The sequence below is a fragment of the Lolium rigidum genome, chromosome 4, assembly GCF_022539505.1.
Source record: "Lolium rigidum isolate FL_2022 chromosome 4, APGP_CSIRO_Lrig_0.1, whole genome shotgun sequence".
Lineage (NCBI taxonomy): Eukaryota > Viridiplantae > Streptophyta > Magnoliopsida > Poales > Poaceae > Lolium > Lolium rigidum.
In genome coordinates, this window is record NC_061511.1 from 18,613,683 (window position 1) to 18,632,186 (window position 18,504).

Genomic DNA, 18,504 nt, shown 5'->3' on the forward strand with positions numbered 1-18,504 from the left:
CGTATCACCGTTTGAGAGGCGGCAGGGGATCGAAAGAAAAAGGCAAGTGAAAAAATATGAGGAGCCAAAAATAATTCAAGAAAAGAAAGTTTTATAGTACATAGAGGATGACATGCGGGTCCCATTTAGCAGCACCGGTATCACCGTTTGAGAGGCGGCAGGGGATCGAAAGAAAAAGGCAAGTGAAAAAATATGAGCAGCCAAAAATAATTCAAGAAAAGAAAGTTTTATAGTACATAGAGGATGACATGCGGGTCCGATTTAGCAGCAGCGGTATCACCGTTTGAGAGGCGGTAGGGGATCGAAAGAAAAAGGCAAGTGACCAAATTTGAGGTGCCAAAAAAACTCCAAGAAAAGAAAGTTTTATAGTACATAGAGGATGACATGCGGGTCCCATTTAGCAGCAGCGGTATCACCGTTTGAGAGGCGGCAGGGGATCGAAAGAAAAAGGTAAGTGACCAAATATGAGGTGCCAAAAATAATTCAAGAAAAGAAAGTTTTATAGTGCATAGAGGATGACATGCGGGTCCCAGTTAGCAGCAGCGGTATCAACGTTTCAAACGTGGCATGAGATCGAAAGAAAAAGGCAAGTGAAAAAATATGAGGAGCCAAAAAAAACTCCAAGAAAAGAAAGTTTTATAGTACATAGAGGATGACATGCGGGTCCCATTTAGCAGCAGCGGTATCACCGTTTGAGAGGCGGCAGGGGATCGAAAGAAAAAGGCAAGTGAAAAAATATGAGGAGCCAAAAATAATTCAAGAAAAGAAAGTTTTATAGTACATAGAGGATGACATGCGGGTCCCATTTAGCAGCAGCGGTATCACCGTTTGAGAGGCGGCAGGGGATCGAAAGAAAAAGGCAAGTGAAAAAATATGAGCAGCCAAAAATAATTCAAGAAAAGAAAGTTTTATAGTACATAGAGGATGACATGCGGGTCCGATTTAGCAGCAGCGGTATCACCGTTTGAGAGGCGGCAGGGATCGAAAGAAAAAGGCAAGTGACCAAATTTGAGGTGCCAAAAAAAACTCCAAGAAAAGAAAGTTTTATAGTACATAGAGGATGACATGCGGGTACCATTTAGCAGCAGCGGTATCACCGTTTGAGAGGCGGCAGGGGATCGAAAGAAAAAGGCAAGTGACCAAATTTGAGGTGCCAAAAAAAACTCCAAGAAAAGAAAGTTGATTGCACATAGAGGATGACATGCGGGTCCCATTTAGCAGCAGCGGTCTCAACGTTTCCAAGGCGGCAAGGGATCAAAAGAAAAAGGAAGTAGCCGTAAATCAAGGGGTCAAAAAAATCCAAGAATAGAAAGAATTTTGGTTCATAGAGGATGACATGCGGGACCCATGATCCTGCATCGTAAACGGCTCGATCGGAGAACGTTGAACGAGATGGCGCGATCGAGAAAAAAACAATGCCGGAGAGGCTGCCATCCGGGCCCTACATCCCTCGGCGGTGCGGATTTGCGTTGACTCGGCCGGCGAACCCGAGAATTCGCGATGCACCACGTCCCGGGCCACCATACGCGACGTTTTGGCCGCTTTCGTCGGGCTAGGTGGCCTCAAAAACGAGAAAAAAAAGTTTTGACATGCACCACGGAGGGACCAAAATCGTCGGCCATGGTACACCAGCAACCACGGCGCGACTTCAACTTCGTCGGCCATGGCAACTTTTCTTGTAGTGTTAGTATAGTTTGTGTGTGAAGTAATGATGTGTTTAGTATAGCCTTTGAGCTTGTTTGGTGATTATACTCCGTATTCCAAATTTAGACGCTAGCACCGGAGATTATCAAGAGGAAGGAGAATTCTACCCTGAAGAAGAAGGAGAAAACCTAGAGAACTACCAAGGCAAGATAATACTCTTGCAAAGTGCAAAGCTCTCCTTGAGCAAGGCACCATGATTCTTACCTTTCTTTATACAAGCCTATCTTATGTGTACACTATACAAGTTATACTTGTTGTGTTTTCCAAGGAGGGACTAAAATTGGTATAGAGAACAAGATTACTAGATGAGTAAAGATAGCAAAGCAAAGTAGCACCCCTCATGATTAGTGCTAGTGCTAAAATATTAAAATTTGACTACTTTAGATGGGAGCATGTGAATGGTTGAATTTGAAACCTTGGAATGATGAAGCATTCCATTGAAGAGTTTGAAGTTGAATGTGAACAAGAGAAGATGGTGATTTTTGATAAAAACCTGATATTGGTTTGAATGCGATACCTTTCCAATTCTTGAGTACCCCCACAATACCCGATTATGGGTAGGGCTTAACTCGGAAGTTTATAGATTTTAGTATGAGTTCCCTCCGAACACACATCATAGGGGTTATGCCGAGGCTGCCTCCGTTGTTGAGAAAGGATGTGAATTGAGGTGAAATTGTACGGCCAAGCCTCGTGCAGCTCCCGGTGTTAACAGCTTGGTTTTCACCGGGAGGCCAAGCTCATGGGGAGAGGTGCTCATACTAGGATGTGTAAGTGAAAGGTTATGGTTGATGATCCGCGTATCGTGTTACGGTGACTCGGAGTTATTCCGACGGATGAAATCAAATGTTGTGGCACAAGTGTGCAACCTCTGCAGAGTGTTAAATCTATTCGAATAGCCGTGTCCACGGTTACGGACGGTTGGAAGGGCCATACAGTTTCCGGTGTCAGATTTTTGAAAGCTTTAGTAAATGTGAATGGTGACTTGGTGACTCTTTGGGTATTGAACCAATGATGTGGGAATGACACTAATGTTTCCACTTAAGTTAGATAGTACATGATCCAAGCTTGTGAATTAAAATTTGGCTTATGCAAGTTAAACTATAGCTTAGTACCTTTAGTTGGCATTTTGCAATAATATTAGTTTGCAAGTACTTGAAGTACTTACGGCTTTGTCCCTGGCTATTCAAATTGCCAGAGTACGATGATGAACAGAACTATCACGAGGATAACCAGCAGGACGCCTACGACAACTAGGGGTTTCTGACGTCAAAATGTTGGCCTGTGGACTAGAGAGTCCCGTTACTATTACGCTTCCGCTATGTATGAACTTATGTATGTTGTTGATTGAGAGATCAACTATTTGTGTAATACGAATCATGTGATTCAAGATTGTAAGACATTATGGCTTGTAATAAATAATGACTGTGATATTCGACTATTATGCCTCGCAACAACATTATCCTGGGATTGCGATGAATGACATAATAGGCATCTCGACTTAAAAATCCGGGTGTTGACTAGTTGGTATCAGAGCCATTGTTTGACCTTAGAAGATGTAATATCCCAGGTATTGGGGTTACAAAAATAGAGGAAACAGATGTGTGCATTGCATTCATGCATAGAAAATCTGGGGAATTTTCGTGCTTTAAAGTAAAACAGTCACAGTAACTGAAGTTTCACTTGACCTTGGTGGAATTGAAGTAGCTCATCAAGTCAAGCGCTATAAACCTCAATGTGACTTTGCTTAAACCTTGTTTTGGGTAGAGATGACTTGATCTAAGGGGTTAGATCAAATGAAACTAATAATCAACTCAACAACACTTTACTCATTGATCAATTTGCTGATCTTATAAAAGAATTATATTATGGTAATCCTTGTCATAACAGATGAACACCAATTCAATTACAAATCAAGTAACAATAAAATGGAGAAGCCATTCTTGACTTATCTTTTCCATGTCTTAAACTAATCCTTGATCCTAACATGAACCTCATGGTATTCATTCTATTTCAATCTTGGAGACAAGACCAGGAGATCCAACTAAGGAATATAATCCTTCTCTATTCTAAATTAATATTACATCAAACCTAGAGGGATGAGAGTCCTACATTATTTAATAAAGAAGTAATAACAAACTTTGAGTCAAACCTTGGATATTCATCCATGAATTCACATCATTGTCTTTGATAGAAACCCTAGAATAACTATCTATTTATGAGGGAGCTCAAGCTAAGATGTTACACTCAAGAAAGTTAAGCCCACACTTGAATATGAGGGAGAAAACTATCCATATAACCAGATGATAATATCAACATTGTTTAAGTAGAACCCTAACAGAATATCTCAGGTATTCTCCTGGGATATAATCTATTGAGACAACCATAGCCATGTCCACCCAAGAAACTATAAGAGAGATATTATACCCTAGTTGATCAAGGCAATACTTGATCATGGAAGTGAGAAACCTATTTAATGAGAGATACATTAGGAATCCAAACATTGATCATTATAAATTGTGTAATGATCATAAACCCTAAGAATTTGAAGTAAATATATTAAGAACAAGATGATCATATATAATCATGCTTTGGAGATATGTGAGGATAAGTTAAACCCTACTAGTACAAGGAGATCCAATTTCCACATTAAATTATAGGGAGATCACTAGTAAGAAACTCTAGATTTATATCCTAACCTTAACTTGTGAATCACTTGATGATCATAAGAAGAATCCTACCATATCCATACCTCGAAACTAAACAACCTAAGAAAACCTTAGAGTAAAACTCCATACTCTATATGGTGAGAAACCAACAATCCATTTGACCAAAGTTAACTATAAAAAAATAAGTAATACCAATATAGTTACTTTAATGATCCATTGGGGATAAAAATAGAAGATAAAATTGGGAGAAGATAAAACCAATTCTCAATATCTTAGTAACTAAAGGAGAACATAAATGTTAATTAAGCCACCACCTTATCATGGTTAGGGGAAATTCACCCTAGCACATGCAATATGGTGTCATCTGATCTCTACAACCTAGAATTAAATCTCAACCTTAGTTTATGTATCACTATGGTGATCATAACATAAAGCTAGGCCCTAAGTGAGGTTCAAACCAATTGCCATTAGGAAATGTAATGAGAACCCTAGAATTGTTCACTAGTTAAAACCTATACTTAATTATGGAGCATAAGATAAACCTAGTTTAAAACCCTTAGTTAAACCATGTGTGGTGATCAACCACTTAACCTTGTAAACAAGATCAAGCCATTCTAGAAACAATATCTACCCTAGATATTTTCAAAGATAAGAATAGTGATAACATTGAAATAGGATTATAATAATTGTAAGACCCTAATAATTAGGCTCACATAAATCATATGCAAGTGAACCAATTCTTAAATAATAGATCCAACCCTAATGTTAACTCCTAAAATCCTTAGAGTAGAAGTACTCAACTCCAACAATTCAAAACAGATTGACTCACCAAGAAAAAAGAAAATTAAAGAGTAAATATAAATTCATGCCTATTTGTTATTTTGAATAAACACACAAGTATGAAATATAATTAAATATAAAATACTTGTTTTAAATAAAAGAGTGGTGTCATAGTCCTGGCACTACATCTTAATTTAATTAATATAATAAGCAACCTGCCAGCAATATTTGAATTCAAATCAGATTCAAAATATAAAATAGGAAAAGAAAAACAGAAATAAAAAGACAAAGAAGAAAGAAGCTCACCTGGCCGTGGCAACCCACCAGAAGCCCATCCGCAACAGCCTAGCAGCAGCCCACCAGGCCAACCCAACCCAACCCACATACCGATTCACCTCGCTTTAAGAATCGTGCGAGAAGACGTGGTCTTCGTCTTCCCCCGCATGGACGCCACCGCGACAGCGTGCAAGGTTTCGCCGGCCACCTCCTCGTCGAGGATAAGAGCGTGCGGACGCCAAGGACCAAGCCTAAGGTGCCCATAACCTCTTTCGCGTCCATCGCATCCGAGTTCGCCAAGATTCGTGCCCAGTAGTAGCACCGACTTCGTCGTGCATCCCGGCCAGTCGTCGCCGTCGTGTCGACGTTGCCGACCTCCCCGTGAGCTATAAGACCTTTCCAAGCATCACCAAAGAACCCTAGTGTCTCTCTGCTCGCACAATTGCCCTCCGAACCTCCCTATTTCTCGCCACCACCTCACAGTGGTCGCCGGTGTCGAGCATAATTCATCGGAGGAGGCCACCCCATGGACCCAGAGGTAGACCATGAGAAGCGCATGAGTGTGAGGATCGCTCTGGTAAAAGGAATCAAGAAATGGCGTGCTAAATCGGGCGAAATCGATCGTTCCCTTTCGCTCGGGCTCACCGGCAATCTTCAAATCGTCGTCGTCTCCGACCTTCTCCGGCCTTGCTGACCAGCTCAACAGAACCATGGTGAGTGTGCGCACCCAGTGAACTCTTATTCTTGCAATTACATCAACGGTAGTTTGCGATTCGAGATCTCACCGGCGTTGCTCCGCCGCGGGCATGTTTGCTCGCGAGGCTCCGGTGATCCGTTCAGAAATCCAACACCACCACGGGGTTCCGCGTGTCGAGAGGAGTCGAGAGAACTTAGCCGCGCATCGGGGAAGGCCCTAAATCGGCGGCGCGGTCGTTCTCTGGCCGCCGGCGTCAAGCCGCCGGCAAGAGCGACGTGGCCAGTGGGTCCCTCACAAGATCTTTGACCAGTCTTTGTCCAGGTGGCCGCTGACATGGATTCGGGCCCCATCTGTCATTGTCTGTGGTTAGAATTGAACCGGTACAAGTAGTATTCCTGTTTAAATTTCAATTTTCATTAATATCTGAAACTTTGCAGATTTATAGAAAATTCATTATAACTCAGAAAATTATAAATAAGATATCAAAATTCTTAGAAAGGTAAACTCTATCCAATAAAAATATAATATGAAATTTTTATTTTTAATAAAAATTCAATTATTGAATACTTATTAATTAAGCCTTTTCCATTAATTCCAAATTCAATTAAAATTCAATAATTAATAAAAACTTCCAAAAATTAATAAAAACCAGTAAGAAAATAAGGAAAATATTAAAACTAATTTTCCTTTGTTTATAATTTATTAAATCCTTAATAGGAGGATTTAAACCCTTATTAATAATTGTCTTAATTATTAATTCTTTAAAAATAAGAAAATGTCAAATCCCATATTATTTTTAATTCAAAATTATTAATAACTTCAACTTTATAATGAAGTTATCAAGCTAATAACTATATGGTGATTAAGAAACCCTAATTCCATATTGAATAAAGAACACAACCTCATAATTGTATGTGGAACCCTAAAACCCTAACTCTACTAGGAACCCTAGTTCCATTATTACATGTGAACCCTAAATTGCTTCTAACCTAAAACCTAGGTTAGAGCATGTGATCATGGTACATTCTTTCAAAGCATAGAACCCTAGTAACAAATAAATACCTGTCTTGGCCACATAAAATGTAGAAGACCTATCACTAATATATGGATATCCCATGTGTTCATCTTCATCAAACCTAGATAATCAAAGTAGGGTGAACCAAGTGTAAACCTTAGATCCTATTACCAAAGCCATCATCCATATTCATTTCTACTTAGCATCACACCAATGTGATGAACCTCAGGAGCAACTATGCCAAAACCTGAGCATTACCTAACCATATTCCACTAAACCCTACTAGTATTGGATATTTATCAACCATCCTATTCAGGAGCCAATTACTCCTGACTTAATAGAACCAACAGTGAAACCTAGACCACTTCCACCCTAATTAATATACTTCTTATTAATTAAGAAGTATGTTCTTCAAAAGTTATTCTTTTGAAGAAAATAAGGAATCATCATCAACCCTGCTTATAAGGACCTATAAAACCTAGCCAGCTATCATTAGCAAGATAAACCAACCTTGACAACAACCATGTATAATGAATTGCTTAGGATGCCTAGGTTTATCTTAACCTTACAAGCCCTAGGTGTTGATGAATCCAACTAGGTCGTGATCCATCTAATACTTACTCCATAAACTAGTTGAAACCATAATCAACCATAGAACCCCACCAGACCTAATTATCATACTTGTTCTTTATTAAAGAACATGTTCTTCAAAAGTTATTCTTTTGAAGTATATAATAAATAATCATCCACCATGCACTATAGGACTTAAAATTGACAACTGCTATTTACTTATTACACAACCTCTATTCCTTGATGTGTATGATTGTTACTATTCATTTTACCACATGCTTATGATTCTAAAACAACACAACCCCGAATAAGAACCTTGTTTGTAAATCATTCTAAAAGTGCAACACACCCAGAACTAATCATTACCACTCACTAATCCTAAATCATCGGGGTTAGGTCACGCTTAGAACGATTGCATATCATACTTATGCATTATTGCATCCTTGCCAATCTTTTAAACATCGTCCTTACCGGACGATGATGCTATTTCAGAATTTGGAGTTATTACGCACCGAAGACCTTGTCTGCATAATCTTGCAGTCAAGAAAGGCAAGTTCATCGCTTGCTCATGTCATTTGAGTATCTTTATCAAATTACTTGCAAAGTACTATAATTATCATTATTGCATAAAAACCAAAACCACTATTTTCATAACTATGAATATGACTATGTGGTGGGCAATGGAACCATGGATTGTGTTGATTTGGTGGAGGTTCCATTGCAAGGGTTTATATCCATCTAGGATTAAACAACAAATGTCGCCAGTGATTCTTGTGCCGTAATACCCGTGTTAACCATAATATCCGGAGTGGGACGGAGTAGTCAAAAGTGTTTCCACCTCTCGTTCATCAACGGATGCGCTTTACCGTAGTACACTTGTAATCCAAGGGGGCAAGCTGGTGAGGCTGGGGAGTCCTAAGTCCCCACGGCATAGTCCGTAGTACACTTGTCGCCCGAAGGAGCAAGATAGTGAGGCTGGGGAGTCCTAAGTCCCCACGGTATTGCGGTCTAGGATGGGTTGCAGCCTACCGGCGTAGGAGTGTATGGTAGAGCCCAAGCACTCGTTGTCGTGGTCGGGGTCCACCTTGAAATCTACAGGAATAATGGGACCGACGTGGACCCAGGGTCGGCGCATGCAACAACGGGTGGGTGTTCGAGGTAGCGGAGGAACATGATTGGCTAGACCTTATACCGGGCCTCACACCAAAGGAAGTGTGGACGAGAACTAGACTCGGTTGGCACCAAGGTTAAGATCTCTTATGGGTAAATCAACACACCTCTGCAGAGTGTAAAGAACCGTGACTCGTCACTCCCTCGTTCCGGGATATGGAACTCGCGAACGCTGCCGGAAAGGAGCTCCATGAAGTTCTAGTAAACCGGTGAAGGCTGACGGACATAGTTCTTCTGAATAAAAGCAACCTTTTGAAGAAATGGTTATGAAAACTTGCATTGGTATTAGACTTTCTAGTCTAATGCTGTAGCTAGTGCATTAAACACCTCTTTCCTATAATGAACTTGTTGAGTACGCTCGTACTCATCCCACTCTTAAATCCCCTGCTTAGATATGGAGGCATCGAAGGAGGATCTACAGTACAACTCGAAGGTCGAGGAGTCAACAACTACTTCACGAGGCAGGACCTTGTCGAAGAGTCGGATACCTCATCCAACAAGGAGAAAACCTAGTTTAGCCATAGAAGGGAACTAGCTTCCTAAACCTAGCTCCTATTTAGCTAGAATCTATTCTTAGCCTCTATAGCTAGTTAAATACTCTACAAATAGAGTTCGTGATAGAATTAGACTACGAGTCGTTTTTCTGGAGTTTATTTGCAGTTTTACCTCATTGTAAAGTAGGATGCTATGATGATCTTTTGTAACAGAGTCAATGTTTTAATTCTATAGACATGCCTTGGACCCGCATATGTTTCTGTTGTACCACTCTGAGCGATATAATACTAGTGGAACGGTGTTTCATTGGTGTTATATCAGACTTGCATACTACACCATGCGGTGGTATGCCGGGTCACCACAGTTGGTATCAGAGCAAATGCTTTGACCCTAGGATTAAAACCCTTTAAAGGAGACCTATAGGATTGGTAGTGTCTATAGGAAGTTGTCCTAGGTAAACCAAATATTCTTATGACTTGAGATGGATATTCACTTGAGAATAATCCTGACACACTCGAGTCAACATTTCTTACCTAGCTTACCAAGATAAAGTAAAGTTAGATAGCCAATCCCAAGTATGTAGAACATCAATAAGTCCTTAACACAATAGATGAGTAGATCACAGTTGGTATACAATACATGGTAGTCCAAAGAGAGGATACAACCATAAGGAAGTTATCCTATTGGAAGATGTGTACCAACACATATTATGATTAAATACAAGTATTCAGACACTGTAATAGGAATAATATCAAGTGATGAAGATAATTATGATATCCTATTAGAAGGTATAAACCAATACAAGTAATGGGTAAGTAAATTATCCAAACTCGTGAAACAACTGATAGTAAGTAATAAAAACAAGTGATATGAGGTAAGGAGGAGAGATAGGAATAAAATATGCCTACTTACAGGGTAGAGATAAAAATCATATATCATTCACGTGAGGATTCTTATGTGATGAACATCTAAAGTAATTAGAAGAAGTACAATCAGAAGTCAAATGCTAAACAATAGTGCAAGAATTATGTTCCAAAACAATGGGAAGTGTGCCAAGCACATCATGACCATAGTTTTATGATAGAAACACTTGGAAGTATAGGAAATATATCTTAATAGATATGTATTCAGAGTAGCCATGTGTTAGAACCCAATGTATCATAGGAAGTAGTCCTCAATAGCACTTATATATGGTATCATACTTTGTTAGTACTTCCAAACAAAACTAGGTTAACCTTAGCTATCCTAGACCACCTTGTTTCAAGTTTATCTCATTGCAAATGTGCAATTAAGGTAAATGTTGAGACAAATAGTAGAAATCCACCTATTTGTACTAAGTATCACGATATAAACCTATCTTATGTGGTGTTATATACTACACATCAGAGCCTGATGTTTAGAGATGTCTTACTCAACAATCATATTCAGGCTTATGATGGTGTGTACTATAAACACAAAGCTGAATCTTCTTGGATTTTATTGGATTTTCATTGTTTGACTAGATCCATACATGAAGTTAGACTTTGATATGCAAATGCATGTTGCAATATCAAGTCCTTACTTGATGCTATAGATCTAGAGGGTAATGGTATTCGTGTGAGGAAGTGACGAATTCTGTATATTTTGAAGACAAGATGAAGGTTCATCAGATAAAGGAAACAAAGTTGTGGGAAGCAACCACAATACTCTGAAGGAAGTGCACATCAACATTCATGCTTTACCTCAACAGAGGAGTACTTTAGTACATGAGAAGCATGAAGGTGAGAAATATAATGATTATGGTGAAGCTGAAGCAGATCCATAGTCAACATAGAAGAGGGAATGCATGGGAAATCACTTAGGATACTATAATAATAGTGTCAGCCAGTGGTTTTCTTGCCATAATAAACCCTCGAAAAAGGAAGATGACCTATGAAACCATAGCAGACATAGAAGACCATAGTCGATATCAGAAGATCCCAATTGGCATAGTATCAATAATGTGAGATAAAGTAGAAGATGTCCCTACCAGTTGATCAGAACCTATAATAGAATCCATTTTTTTTTATATCAAATAGCCACAGTTGGTATAATAACCACAGCTGGTATCAGTTGGTAGTACAAATAGTCCACGATTTAATTAGTTGTAACAAAAGTTTGTGAACAAATAAAAGTCTTGTCAGCCAAATAGCTAGATCTATAAACATTTAGACAAAGGATTCACATTGGATGTCCACAATTGAGTGGATACACCACAAAGTTTCTTCACAAAACCTTAGAGGAATATAAATCATAAACTAGACTTTGACCAACTATTCTAATTAAAAGTCCAATAGTTGGAAGAAAGGGAGTTGAAGACCATAAGAAAACTCTAAGGGGTAGAGTAAACATTGAGTTGGATGTACAATAACTCAATATTTTGAGTAAGGTAGAAGAAGAGGGTCTGAACTGAGAGGAAGTTCGATCTTATTTTCATAAGATTGTTGAACATTACTTTCAGAAGGATGTCAGACCTGAAGCCGAGATTTATACCTCGAGGAAGTAAGAAGTGGACTATAACTTGAGAAAGTGAGTAGTATTCACTCAGAAGTACTTAAGCTCAAGTAAGTCAAAAATAAAGAAGTTGGACGAAGGAAATATCAGAGACCAAATATAGCTCAAGGAGGTCAAGGACTGAAGGGATTTGACCATACCAGAATCAGAGACTAATAGAAAGATTCCTTTCATGGAACCTAAATAATCCAAAATAGTTATAGGTATCAACTATAAACCATGATTTGATGGACTAAATGAGTCTAATCCATTCTTAGGAAAATAAACCATCACAACCATTTCCAAGGTTAGTACCTTATTAAGCACTATTACTGCAATTTTGGTAGTAAGGGAAAAACAAAGACCTATTTTATCAAATAGGAGAATGTCATCCAATTAGTCCTCAATTAAGACTGTCAAGACAAGAAGAAGTCCTAATCATTGAATCTTCAATGAGATAGGAAACAAGATTATAATAGTTGGAAGAAATCAATGAATCAAAGTAAGAATCATGGTTCAGAGACGGGTATTATTAGATTCCAGAGAAAAATCATAGAACTGGAGTAAGAACTAAAGTTCAGAGACAAACCCTAATGGATTCCAGGAAGAATCTGGACAAGGGATATATTCAATTATATCCAGTGAGATCACCAAGGAGTTTGAGAAAAAAATGTAGTCTGAACAAGTCAGATCCACACTCCGAAACGTGAGAGATATCAAACTTCGAGGACGAAGTTTAGTTTAAGGGGTAGAGACTGTAATATCCCAGGTATTGGGGTTACAAAAATAGAGGAAACAGATGTGTGCATTGCATTCATACATAGAAAATCTGGGGAATTTTCGCGCTTTAAAGTAAAACAGTCACGATAATCGAAGTTTCACTTGACCTTGGTGGAATTGAAGTAGCTCATCAAGTCAAGCGCTATAAACCTCAATGTGACTTTGCTTAAACCTTGTTTTGGGTAGAGATGACTTGATCTAAGGGGTTAGATCAAATGAAACTAATAATCAACTCAACAACACTTTACTCATTGATCAATTGCTAGATCTTATAAAAGAATTATATTATGGTAATCCTTGTCATAACGAGATGAACACCAATTCAATTACAAATCAAGTAACAATAAAATGGAGAAGCCATTCTTGACTTATCTTTTCCATGTCTTAAACTAATCCTTGATCCTAACATGAACCTCATGGTATTCATTCTATTTCAATCTTGGAGACAAGACCAGGAGATCCAACTAAGGAATATAATCCTTCTCTATTCTAAATTAATATTACATCAAACCTAGAGGGATGAGAGTCCTACATTATTTAATAAAGAAGTAATAACAAACTTTGAGTCAAACCTTGGATATTCATCCATGAATTCACATCATTGTCTTTGAGAGAAACCCTAGAATAACTATCTATTTATGAGGGAGCTCAAGCTAAGATGTTACACTCAAGAAAGTTAAGCCCACACTTGAATATGAGGGAGAAAACTATCCATATAACCAGATGATAATATCAACATTGTTTAAGTAGAACCCTAACGAGAATATCTCGGGTATTCTCCTGGGATATAATCTATTGAGACAACCATAGCCATGTCCACCCAAGAAACTATAAGAGAGATATTATACCCTAGTTGATAAAGGCAATACTTGATCATGGAAGTGAGAAACCTATTTAATGAGAGATACATTAGGAATCCAAACATTGATCATTATAAATTGTGTAATGATCATAAACCCTAAGAATTTGAAGTAAAGATATTAAGAACAAGATGATCATATATAATCATGCTTTGGAGATATGTGAGGATAAGTTAAACCCTACTAGTACAAGGAGATCCAATTTCCACATTAAATTATAGGGAGATCACTAGTAAGAAACTCTAGATTTATATCCTAACCTTAACTTGTGAATCACTTGATGATCATAAGAAGAATCCTACCATATCCATACCTCAGAAACTAAACAACCTAAGAAAACCTTAGAGTAAAACTCCATACTCTATATGGTGAGAAACCAACAATCCATTTGACCAAAGTTAACTATAAAAAAATAAGTAATACCAATATAGTTACTTTAATGATCCATTGGGGATAAAAATAGAAGATAAAATTGGGAGAAGATAAAACCAATTCTCAATATCTTAGTAACTAAAGGAGAACATAAATGTTAATTAAGCCACCACCTTATCATGGTTAGGGAAATTCACCCTAGCACATGCAATATGGTGTCATCTGATCTCTACAACCTAGAATTAAATCTCAACCTTAGTTTATGTATCACTATGGTGATCATAACATAAAGCTAGGCCCTAAGTGAGGTTCAAACCAATTGCCATTAGGAAATGTAATGAGAACCCTAGAATTGTTCACTAGTTAAAACCTATACTTAATTATGGAGCATAAGATAAACCTAGTTTAAAACCCTTAGTTAAACCATGTGTGGTGATCAACCACTTAACCTTGTAAACAAGATCAAGCCATTCTAGAAACAATATCTACCCTAGATATTTTCAAAGATAAGAATAGTGATAACATTGAAATAGGATTATAATAATTGTAAGACCCTAATAATTAGGCTCACATAAATCATATGCAAGTGAACCAATTCTTAAATAATAGATCCAACCCTAATGTTAACTCCTAAAATCCTTAGAGTAGAAGTACTCAACTCCAACAATTCAAAACAGATTGACTCACCAAGAAAAAAGAAAATTAAAGAGTAAATATAAATTCATGCCTATTTGTTATTTTGAATAAACACACAAGTATGAAATATAATTAAATATAAAATACTTGTTTTAAATAAAAGAGTGGTGTCATAGTCCTGGCACTACATCTTAATTTAATTAATATAATAAGCAACCTGCCAGCAATATTTGAATTCAAATCAGATTCAAAATATAAAATAGGAAAAGAAAAACAGAAATAAAAAGACAAAGAAGAAAGAAGCTCACCTGGCCGTGGCAACCCACCAGAAGCCCATTCGCAACAGCCTAGCAGCAGCCCACCGAGGCCAACCCAACCCAACCCACATACCGATTCACCTCGCTTTAAGAATCGTGCGAGAAGACGTGGTCTTCGTCTTCCCCCGCATGGACGCCACCGCGACAGCGTGCAAGGTTTCGCCGGCCACCTCCTCGTCGAGGATAAGAGCGTGCGGACGCCAAGGACCAAGCCTAAGGTGCCCATAACCTCTTTCGCGTCCATCGCATCCGAGTTCGCCAAGATTCGTGCCCAGTAGTAGCACCGACTTCGTCGTGCATCCCGGCCGATCGTCGCCGTCGTGTCGACGTTGCCGACCTCCCCGTGAGCTATAAGACCTTTCCAAGCATCACCAAAGAACCCTAGTGTCTCTCTCGCTCGCACAATTGCCCTCCGAACCTCCCTATTTCTCGCCACCACCTCACAGTGGTCGCCGGTGTCGAGCATAATTCATCGGAGGAGGCCACCCCATGGACCCAGAGGTAGACCATGAGAAGCGCATGAGTGTGAGGATCGCTCTGGTAAAAGGAATCAAGAAATGGCGTGCTAAATTGGGCGAAATCGATCGTTCCCTTTCGCTCGGGCTCGCCGGCAATCTTCAAATCGTCGTCGTCTCCGACCTTCTCCGGCCTTGCTGACCAGCTCAACAGAACCAGGGTGAGTGTGCGCACCCAGTGAACTCTTATTCTTGCAATTACATCAACGGTAGTTTGCGATTCGAGATCTCACCGGCGTTGCTCCGCCGCGGGCATGTTTGCTGGCGAGGCTCCGGTGATCCGTTCAGAAATCCAACACCACCACGGGGTTCCGCGTGTCGAGAGGAGTCGAGAGAACTTAGCCGCGCATCGGGGAAGGCCCTAAATCGGCGGCGTGGTCGTTCTCTGGCCGCCGGCGTCAAGCCGCCGGCAAGAGCGACGTGGCCAGTGGGTCCCTCACAAGATCTTTGACCAGTCTTTGTCCAGGTGGCCGCTGACATGGATTCGGGCCCCATCTGTCATTGTCTGTGGTTAGAATTGAACCGGTACAAGTAGTATTCCTGTTTAAATTTCAATTTTCATTAATATCCGAAACTTTGCAGATTTATAGAAAATTCATTATAACTCAGAAAATTATAAATAAGATATCAAAATTCTTAGAAAGGTAAACTCTATCCAATAAAAATATAATATGAAATTTTTATTTTTAATAAAAATTCAATTATTGAATACTTATTAATTAAGCCTTTTCCATTAATTCCAAATTCAATTAAAATTCAATAATTAATAAAAACTTCCAAAAATTAATAAAAACCAGTAAGAAAATAAGGAAAATATTAAAACTAATTTTCCTTTGTTTATAATTTATTAAATCCTTAATAGGAGGATTTAAACCCTTATTAATAATTGTCTTAATTATTAATTCTTTAAAAATAAGAAAATGTCAAATCCCATATTATTTTTAATTCAAAATTATTAATAACTTCAACTTTATAATGAAGTTATCAAGCTAATAACTATATGGTGATTAAGAAACCCTAATTCCATATTGAATAAAGAACACAACCTCATAATTGTATGTGGAACCCTAAAACCCTAACTCTACTAGGAACCCTAGTTCCATTATTACATGTGAACCCTAAATTGCTTCTAACCTAAAACCTAGGTTAGAGCATGTGATCATGGTACATTCTTTCAAAGCATAGAACCCTAGTAACAAATAAATACCTGTCTTGGCCACATAAAATGTAGAAGACCTATCACTAATATATGGATATCCCATGTGTTCATCTTCATCAAACCTAGATAATCAAAGTAGGGTGAACCAAGTGTAAACCTTAGATCCTATTACCAAAGCCATCATCCATATTCATTTCTACTTAGCATCACACCAATGTGATGAACCTCGAGAGCAACTATGCCAAAACCTGAGCATTACCTAACCATATTCCACTAAACCCTACTAGTATTGGATATTTATCAACCATCCTATTCAGGAGCCAATTACTCCTGACTTAATAGAACCAACAGTGAAACCTAGACCACTTCCACCCTAATTAATATACTTCTTATTAATTAAGAAGTATGTTCTTCAAAAGTTATTCTTTTGAAGAAAATAAGGAATCATCATCAACCCTGCTTATAAGGACCTATAAAACCTAGCCGACTATCATTAGCAAGATAAACCAACCTTGACAACAACCATGTATAATGAATTGCTTAGGATGCCTAGGTTTATCTTAACCTTACAAGCCCTAGGTGTTGATGAATCCAACTAGGTCGTGATCCATCTAATACTTACTCCATAAACTAGTTGAAACCATAATCAACCATAGAACCCCACCAGACCTAATTATCATACTTGTTCTTTATTAAAGAACATGTTCTTCAAAAGTTATTCTTTTGAAGTATATAATAAATAATCATCCACCATGCACTATAGGACTTAAAATTGACAACTGCTATTTACTTATTACACAACCTCTATTCCTTGATGTGTATGATTGTTACTATTCATTTTACCACATGCTTATGATTCTAAAACAACAAAACCCTGAATAAGAACCTTGTTTGTAAATCATTCTAAAAGTGCAACACACCCGAACTAATCATTACCACTCACTAATCCTAAATCATCGGGGTTAGGTCACGCTTAGAACGATTGCATATCATACTTATGCATTATTGCATCCTTGCCAATCTTTTAAACATCGTCCTTACCGGACGATGATGCTATTTCAGAATTTGGAGTTATTACGCACCGAAGACCTTGTCTGCATAATCTTGCAGATCAAGAAAGGCAAGTTCATCGCTTGCTCATGTCATTTGAGTATCTTTATCAAATTACTTGCAAAGTACTATAATTATCATTATTGCATAAAAACCAAAACCACTATTTTCATAACTATGAATATGACTATGTGGTGGGCAATGGAACCATGGATTGTGTTGATTTGGTGGAGGTTCCATTGCAAGGGTTTATATCCATCTAGGATTAAACAACAAATGTCGCCGAGTGATTCTTGTGCCGTAATACCCGTGTTAACCATAAGATCCGGAGTGGGACGGAGTAGTCAAAAGTGTTTCCACCTCTCGTTCATCAACGGATGCGCTTTACCGTAGTACACTTGTAATCCAAGGGGGCAAGCCGGTGAGGCTGGGGAGTCCTAAGTCCCCACGGCATAGTCCGTAGTACACTTGTCGCCCGAAGGAGCAAGATGGTGAGGCTGGGGAGTCCTAAGTCCCCACGGTATTGCGGTCTAGGATGGGTTGCAGCCTACCGGCGTAGGAGTGTATGGTAGAGCCCAGCATCGTTGTCGTGGTCGGGGTCCACCTTGAAATCTACAGGAATAATGGGACCGACGTGGACCCAGGGTCGGCGCATGCAACAACGGGTGGGTGTTCGAGGTAGCGGAGGAACATGATTGGCTAGACCTTATACCGGGCCTCACACCAAAGGAAGTGTGGACGAGAACTAGACTCGGTTGGCACCAAGGTTAAGATCTCTTATGGGTAAAGCAACACACCTCTGCAGAGTGTAAAGAACCGTGACTCGTCACTCCCTGTTCCGGGATATGGAACTGCGAACGCTGCCGGAAAGGAACTCCATGAAGTTCTAGTAAATCGGTGAAGGCCGACGGACATAGTTCTTCCGAATAAA